Source organism: Quercus suber, unplaced genomic scaffold, assembly GCF_002906115.3.
Source record: "Quercus suber isolate HL8 unplaced genomic scaffold, Cork oak 2.0 scaffold_361, whole genome shotgun sequence".
Taxonomy (NCBI): domain Eukaryota; kingdom Viridiplantae; phylum Streptophyta; class Magnoliopsida; order Fagales; family Fagaceae; genus Quercus; species Quercus suber.
The window spans coordinates 587,133-596,112 of NW_027069813.1; the positions used below are offsets into that span (position 1 = coordinate 587,133).

Here is an 8,980-nt window from a genome sequence, read left to right on the forward strand (position 1 = left end):
GGAACTAAAAGACCAACACAAAATGCTAATCCCCTACACAAGGACATGATGCACAAGCCCGTCACTTTTGAAATTTAATTAAGTATAATGTGGAGAAAGAGAAGGTATGATAATCTCTTACACATGAATAATGAAGGTACATGAAAGAGAGAAAGAGGTCTTGGGACCAAAAACAATTAAAGAAAGATTGAACAAAGAGGAGACCCATGTAACCCACTTCATTGCCATACCTAGGTTTATACATGTTTGGTTCATTGTTTGGGTCACATAATCCAGCTCCTACAACCCAAAAATAAACTATCCTTTATTGGTTCATGTGTTCAGCCGAGAACCAAACAAACCATCCAAAGATAATCTAGTTTGTTTCACTTTTAGGCTAACCAATCTCAAGTCACAACTTACACCAATGGTAACAACCAATTACAAAATGAAAATGGAGGTAATGTTATTATAAAATACAAAGTAGAATGAGAATAGAATATATCTTATAACCAAAAATTTCCATATAACGCCCTCCTAAACACTGAAATTCTATCTGCAAAACACTTGTATCTGTTACATAGAAGTGTAAGATATAGGTTCCTTTGGACGTAGTTTTCTTTTATTTTTTTATTTTTTATTTTTTTTTTTATTTTTTTCAATTTTTGAAAATTGATTAACTACTCAAATTTATAAATTGAGTAGTTAATTGTAAATGGAAATGAAAATAAAGGCTTTTACATCAACCACTCCAATCCTATTAATTATCATAACCCCACCATCATTGTCTCAAGCAGGCCTATAGCCAGAACCACCATACCATCTACAACACCTCTGTCATCACCGCCTCTAAGGACACCACAATCACCAATACCATCAGTATTGCCCTCACTACTACAACTGTCACTACTATGTCTATGTAAAATATTAGTATTTTTTATTTGAATCAAACAATATAAATTATTTTCAGAGTTGCAGCCAAATTCATCATTCTTTAAAAAAAGTATATCTTCTGCCGATAGAAACACAGCGATAAGTTTGTGTTATTCAATATTGTTCTTGGAAAGTAAAAGAATATTGAAGTTAAATCACTACTTCCTTACTTGGAAAGGATATATAGAAGACGGTCAGTTTTTATATTTACCAAATAATAAACTTTACAAACACACAATGAACATAAACTAATCAAAGTCGAAGAAAAATATTGATCAATCAATTATATTGAAAAATTAAATATAACTTGAGATAAACGCACAACAGAGAGTTTAGCAAGCAAACTACACACAGAACAGACTGTGCATCTTGCAAGTTGCAACACTGTAAAGAGTATTACCAGCAAAGAGATATAGCAGAAACTGCAACAACAGAGAAAGTACCAAAGAAAGAGTCAGCAACAATTGCTCCAATGACCGGAAGCAAATTGGTGCTACCACTCACTATGTTTGAAATCTGAGCAGCATTTATGTTTTTCAAATTGAACACCTGAATCAGATATACGATCAGGTTCAATATCCATCCCCCGCCTCCAAGTGTGAAGCCTTCTGCCACCCCTGCTTGATATAAATAGAAATAAGAAATATATTGATCCAAACAAATTCTGTGTGTGTTAGACAAACACAGAGAGAGGTTGACCAATGATGAATGAGAAGGTGATCCAACCACCACATTTGGGACCAGAGCTCGATAATTGGGTTTCTCTACCATCCATATTGCTGATTAACTCTGGGTTTTCCCAACCTAAAAAATCCCCAAAAGAACTCCAAACAAACATACCCAAAAAAGTAGTGCTCCAATTAAATAACCCAACAGTAACAAATTCAACACCCTAACAACCATCCACACCACATCAAGAAATAGGTAGAAAAAAATGTAGAAAGGGGAAAAAAAACCATTAGGTAAAAGAATAGAGTACAAAAGAAATTGGGATGTAGGGATACCTTAATTGAACCACCCAGCTTACATCAGTATTTATAGATGTGAGGAGAAGAAGGAAGACAGAGAGGCTGCCATTAGAAGCCAAAACAGAAGCTAAAACTGTAGAATAGGAAGATAAAACTGTGAGTGAAACAGTAGAATAGAAGCTGAAACCATGATAATCAAAAGGTGGGGAAGGGGAAGGAACTAAACCTGAAACGATGAAACAAAACGTGGGAGAGAGGAATTTGAATCCGTGTAACATAAGGAAATAGCATAAGTTGTAACCGTGAAAAGCAATAAGGTTTGACAAAGGGAGTAAGTTGAAAAGGCTTTGGGTGTGGGCTTGGGCTTGGGCTTTATAGTGGATTTAAATGTATAAGAAGTGGACTTTAAGGTAAAGATAGGGCTGAAAATAATTTTAATTTTATTAGTATTTTAAAATTGGTAAAACTATTTTAAAATTGAATTAAAAATTCAAAAAATAGGATGGGAATGACATGGCTGTTGACATGGCTTAATGTGAGCGTAACAACATTAAATGCTACGCTTCAGCTTTTAGTAATATATAGATATAGATTGTTAATAGTCTCACTCTTTCCACCACCATTGTCACTGTCCAAATAAGTGTCCAGCAGTGTCCTTGTGCTTTACGGCATCAAGGGAGTTATGGGTCATTGTGTGAATGAAGTATAATATGTGGCTGCTACTATTTGACTAATAGATATAAATGTTGGGTTGATCAGATGTGTATATATATCACATGGCTTCCAATATTACGTGAATATATATATCATATTAGAGTGAATAGATTCTAGCGGCATCAAGTGGGAATACAAAGCCACTAGATTGATGAATTAAGGCTATCACGTGGCTAACAATATTAGGTTGAATATATATGATATTAAAGTGAATAGATACGAATAAAACATATGGCTGTTAGATTCAGATTGATTAGATATTCATTATTTGGCCATATTGGAGTTTCATGAATATCTATGATTACGTTAATGGAAAGAAAAAGAAATCTGATTGGGCAGCAATATTTTTAAGTCCAAAAAAAAAAATCTGATCCAAGCTGAAAGTAAATTGGATGGTTAGGTGAATAAATGGAGAATTTTGAATATATCAATATTGTCTAGGATAAAACCATTTTAAGTGTGAAAATAGATTTTTAAGTGGGAAATTGTGTATTGATGAACCTATGTTTGGTGTTGCTAAGTTCTAATTCTACTGAATTGTTGTGATTCAAGGGAGGTTGATTTCTTTTGTTTTCGCAAATAAGAAGTAGTGGTGTTTACTAATTTTAGGGGTTTTCCCAAAACAATGTTGATTATCAAACTATTCTATGTCAAAGAAATATGTTGATATTCTATATATAAATTGATATTTTATAAATGTTTGATGTGCACATTGACTATTCGTTTTATAAAAAACTTGTGGGACAACCTAAATTTATTTAAACTTGCATGTGTGAATATATCTTTATATTTTGAGAATTATGAATGGATTATTTTTGTGAGCATATTGAAATATGTTTTGAAAACCTATGGCAAGTCATGATTAAAAACTCAGTATTGTATTTAGTCCTAATTAGCAAGGGACCATCATACTACAGCTAGTCCTTAGCAAGGGACGGTCCCAGAAAAGGGGATAATGCACATTTGATAGCTCCTTAGCAAGGGAGTATACTATTGAGGATCCAAAAAGGAAGCTCCTTAGCAAGGGAGTGCACATTTAGGTTCTGAAGGAGCCATCCTTAAGAAAGGGGATGAAAATGAGGTTCCAATCCTAAAAAGGGGACAGCACAACCTTGTCAACGGGGCATTAGCGTTGACCACGAGAAAAGCCTAGGAAATTGTTTATATGATGGTATTGATATATGTATTATGATGGCTCAGAATATAAAGAAATTTTCTTTTTATATATGAAATATTTGATGATGAAATATTGATGAGTTACAAGTTACGAAATTGTTGTAAGAATTATTTAACTGAAAGGTTTGTTCCCACACCCCAATGTGAGTGAATTCCACTTATTGAGTTATCTCACCCCCCCTTTATTTCCCCTTACAGATACGTTTGAAGGATTATTGGAGTAGAGATTCTTGGGAGACAGCAATTACAAACTATTTTGTGGAACTGAGGATTTTATTATTAGATAGCATTAATAGCTTTGCTATTGGCGTTTGCCAAAGCAAGTGCAGCCATATCCCATTCAGACTTAGCTATTGTGGGTCTCACCCACCTATTCTCAATAGAATCCTAAACGGTCTCATCAATAGCACATAGAAAAGCATGCATACGTACTTTCCAAAAAGTATAATTACTTCCATCAAAATAGGGAGGTGCGTTGAGGGATTGAGATCTATCCATCTCAAACGAGGTCTTGGATCACACACGGATATTGAAATCAACAAGTGTACCCACTCTAATACCAATTGAAAGCTCAAATTAATGTGAAAACACTAGAGTTTGTTCAAACCCCAAAATAAAAATAAATAAATAAATAAATAAAATTACAACTAGATTGCTTTTACTTTAACTTAAACTAAGTGCAAAATAAGAGTTAATATGCGCAATGAACCGATAACACTACTCTAAGCCATATCCAACCACAATGAACAATAAAAGTAAAGCTTATAGAGTAGGAAAGAGAGATGTAAACACAAGAAAACACCAAGAAGTGTTATTGAAGAGGAAACCGAAGAACTCAGCGAAAAACCTCTTCGCGACCCTCCAAGTCAAAATCGATCTATTAGAGAATAAAGTTGGAGTACACGAATAACAAAAGCCCCTCCAAGCCTAGTCTACCCCATGTACTTGAGCACTCCAAGCTCCTGCTACCAACAGACTTCTCAGAGTCTTGTCTTCTCTAACTTTCCAAATCCCACAATTTAGCCCGATTGCATCCGCCACTAGATGGCTCCTTCCAATACTTCCCAACAGCACCAAAACCTCACTTAACACTTAGATTGTGTGTGGTAAGTTTTTGGACTAAGAATCTCTCAAGAATATAGAGATGGAGATGTCGGAGTAAAGGAAAACCACAAGGGAATGTGTAGATGATTGTAGGCATCACAATTTCTAGCTCTCAAGTGTATTTGCTAGGGTTTTCTCTTTGACAAGCACTCCTTACCATTTGTGAGTAATGAGGGTACTTATAGTGAGAGTAAAGAATTTGGTAAAGCACTTTATCTTTTTGTCAAATAGAGAGTTTCGCGGGTATCTTGTGGGATGGCCCTTCTCGTGAACTTGACAGCCTAGTATGACTCTTTAGCTTTCACTCATGTGCTTCATATTTGGCCTTTTTGCGGGTTGCTCTTCTCGCGAGCTAGTTGCAAACTACACTAATTCATCTTTGAAGCTTGATTCTTCATTAATCTCTCACACTCATCCCTTACAAACAAACCCACATAAATACAAGGAAATGATTGAAGAAATTACAATCAAATTTGGCATGGAATTAAAGCTAACAAAAGCTAGTTGGAAATCACAACTTTATATCTTCAAACTCTGATAGACTCTCAAGCCATAGCAAGATTGCATTAGGTTGAAATAAAGTTGATCATTTTGTTGTTATTGTCAATTTTTTATACCATAAATCTATTGAATGAATCAATTTAAATTTTATAAAATCTAAAATGTGTACGAATTACCAAAACATTTAAATTTTTAATAATATAGTAGTTTATACATGATTAAATATAGGAAATAAAATTTTAACCATAAAATGGATAAAATAAAGACGATTTGAAAATGGAGAGGTTTTTGTTAGTTGTTACTGTTCTTTATTCTTGGCTTTATTACATCATTAAATCTCCTGAGGATCATAGCATTCAAATTCCTAAGATAACATACAAGTGCTAATCGGGTATTGGGATTGGGCATTCACTAGTAAAATTTCTGGCTGACCCAAACCCGGCTCATGGCCATCCCTACTTCAATAATTGACAATCAAGGATTGGTACCCTACAAAGGGCGATTCTCTGTAGATACAAGTCAAATGCTTAGCATGATCCTATAGATGATGATTGTTTATTATTCTTTGAAATGGAGTACATAATAATTAATAAGGGTGTATGGTTATGGAAAATGTGATCTACTCTTCTTATTTTGAACCGAGAGTTTTCATAATGCTCTACACTTAGCGATGCAAATGTCGTGATAAAGGAAAAATCCTTTTTTTTTTTTTTTTTTTTTTTTTTTTTTTTTTTTTTTTTTTTTTTTTTTTGTGTTTTGAATTGTGAAGATGAGAATGCAATTACTCATGGGCACAATTCTTAGTAATGGGGATGGATTCGATGGTGTGGGTTTTGGTGTGATGAGATACCTAATGAGAATGAGGTTAATAAAACTAGATATGGCACCGATTTTTGCATGATTAGATGTGGAAGATAAAATGTTTTAGGAACGAAGTCTTTAGGAATGATAATGAAGTAAATTGATATATGTTTAACAATATATATAAAAAAATAAATGTTTAATAATATATAAATAATCCTCCCCCCTCCCAACAAATATATATATATATATATAATATATACAATATTTTTATAATATTTGTAGGGGCCTTTTTTGTGTGCGTTAGGTTGGGCTGCCTCCTGCAGTAGTAGGTCCAAGTATTCTGAGTAAGGGAGTTGAGACCGGTCTAACTGCAATTCAATTTGGTCCAGCTTGTGCGCAAATGTTGAGTCCAAGCCCAACGGAAGACGCTGCAAAGTGGGCTTATCCCCAATTTCTGCCGCAAAAGACTTTTCTCGAGTTTCTGCCGTAGGATTGACTTTTCTGTTTCTATCGCTGCCAGTTTTTGCCGCAGGATTGATGCTTCTGCCACAAAAGGAACTTTTCTCCCGTTTCTGCCACAGGTCTGACTTTTCTGCTATGCAACAAAACTTTCTACCATGTAGTAAGACTGTCTGCCGTGTAGTAAGACTGTCTGCCGTGTAGTAAAACTGTCTGCTGTGTAATAAGACTGTCTGCTGTGCAATAAAGCTTTCTGTTGTGTAGTAAAGCTTCTTGTCGTGCTTTAAAGCTTCCTGCAGTAAAGCCTTGTGCAATAGAGCTGTCTGCTGTCAGTCTACCGTGCTTTAAAGCTGTCTGCCGTGCTTTAAAGCCTTCTACAATGTGAATGACCACTCTTCATTTTTACTGCAGAAACACTTTTCTACTTCCTGCGCATAAACAAATCTAAAACCCAAAGAAAATACCCATCAAACAAATGTTAGTTTAAATGGGTTAGCATATTCTCAAATATATACATACATATATGAGTATATATACTTATACGTATTCACATATACATATATAAAATATATTTTTTTAGAACATGAGAAACAATGTATATGTATATATATATATATATACTTATGGCAGGATAATGATTAGTTTGTGTCAAAAGTAAAACACGTAATAACAAATGAAGGAGAAAGCTTCGTCATGAAAGGTTTAGTTGGTAAAATAGTTAACACAGTAAACATAATGAAAATGTGCTACAGTAGAATAACAAGTACAGGAAGTAAAGACACCACAGCAGGACAACTGTTGCGGCAGATGTGATAAAAACGTGCTACGACAGGATGACTAAATACGGCAGATATAAGTTATAATGAGAGAAATCCAATATATTGATAATCAAAATTAAGTATTAAATCTGCCCATAGAATAAGTAAATCAAGAAGGAACCCAAACTCCAACTTCAACAATCTTATCATGGGCTCTTGCCATAAAAGTTGTTCACTTTGGAGAATAGGTCTAAATGGCTACTGCCTATCACTTTTGGAGATTTCAAAGAGTGGGTTTGTTAAGAGGGAGGAAAAAGATGGTCTATTAATGCATGCCCCTATTCCTGCCGCGTTTTCTCTCTTCTTTTTCTTTTTTTCTTTCTTTCTTTCTCTCCCTTCTGGGCGTTTTCTTCTTCTCTTGTTTTTCACTCTTTCCCCTGTTTTTTCCTCTACCTCGGTCCCCCCTTTTCTGCCATGGTTACTTCCCTTTTATAGTGAGCTAATTCAATGGGATTTCTCCCTTTTACCCCTAAGGCTTCACCAACTGTTTTTGGTTTGTTGTGGGCATCCTTTCAAAATTACCCACTCACCTATTGGTTGCCCCGACCACTACCATCTGCTCAAAACATGTTTGCTGCACGACAAAATTCTCTTTTGTTTGTTCCTGCTGTATACCTCTACCTTACTACCTAGCTCTATGGCATGCATTAGTGGTCTCAACCATTTATTACTTCTTTTGGGTAAGATATCATCCCAGCAGGATATGTTCCCAAAAGAAGTCATGGCAGGAAACCAAATATAGACCCCCTTTTTCCCCCACCACCAAACCACTCCCTCTAAATCCCCTTGACTGTGGGCCCACCTCCCTTGTATTGGCTGGGTACAGGTTGGTGATGCCCCGACCCTTTTGTGCTTGCTCCTCTGTCTTTTGTTTTTGTCTCTCACACCATTCTTACCATAGCAGATTATTTCTGTTTCGTCTGCTACATGTTTTTGTCTTATTTCTTTACGCGTTTCCTGCTGCATTTGTCGTTTCCTTTAGTTTGACTCTTCCTTCATGCAATTCCTGCTGCTAACACTTCCTGCTGTTCCTTGATTCTTTTCATCGTTCTTCTTCATATCAATTTTCATGCCTATCTTTTTTATACAAAAGGATTTGGGCTTTTGTGGGCCAAATAATGTGGACTGGATCAAAAGGTTCTTGGGCCCAATTTATCTTCATCTACCGAAGCCATCTTGCCGGAGAACTGTATTCTATTGCAAAGTTGTATTCTGTGGCAAACTTGTATTCTGCGGCAGACTTGCGTTTTGCCGTAGATTGCTTTCACTTGCACTTCTTTCTTTGGACCCTTCTTGTTCTTTGGTCTTCTTGGTGGGCCTTTGGGCCTTGCTCTTCATTGGGCTTTCTTCCTCATAAGCCTTTGGGTACAGATTTACAAAAATGGGCATCAACATTTAGCCCTCGAGCATATGGATTGCTCTTGCAATTCGTATGCGAAACTCATAAAGTTTTTCCTTTGCAGGTTGTTTAACGACTTACATGCGAATGTTTCTCTTCTTTTCTTCACATGCCTGTTGTTTCAA

General features: G+C 35.5%; 1 long non-coding RNA gene across 1 annotated transcript; it reads right to left on the reverse strand.

Annotated features, from left to right (window-relative positions):
* Positions 1-1,195: 1,195 nt before the first annotated feature.
* LOC136061891 (uncharacterized) lies at positions 1,196-2,194 on the reverse strand. The gene is made up of 3 exons (XR_010623734.1): positions 2,107-2,194; positions 1,917-2,013; positions 1,196-1,529 (listed from the first exon to the last, which is right to left on the reverse strand). It is a non-coding gene; the product is annotated as an uncharacterized LOC136061891 (long non-coding RNA).
* Between the last annotated feature and the right edge of the window lie 6,786 nt (positions 2,195-8,980).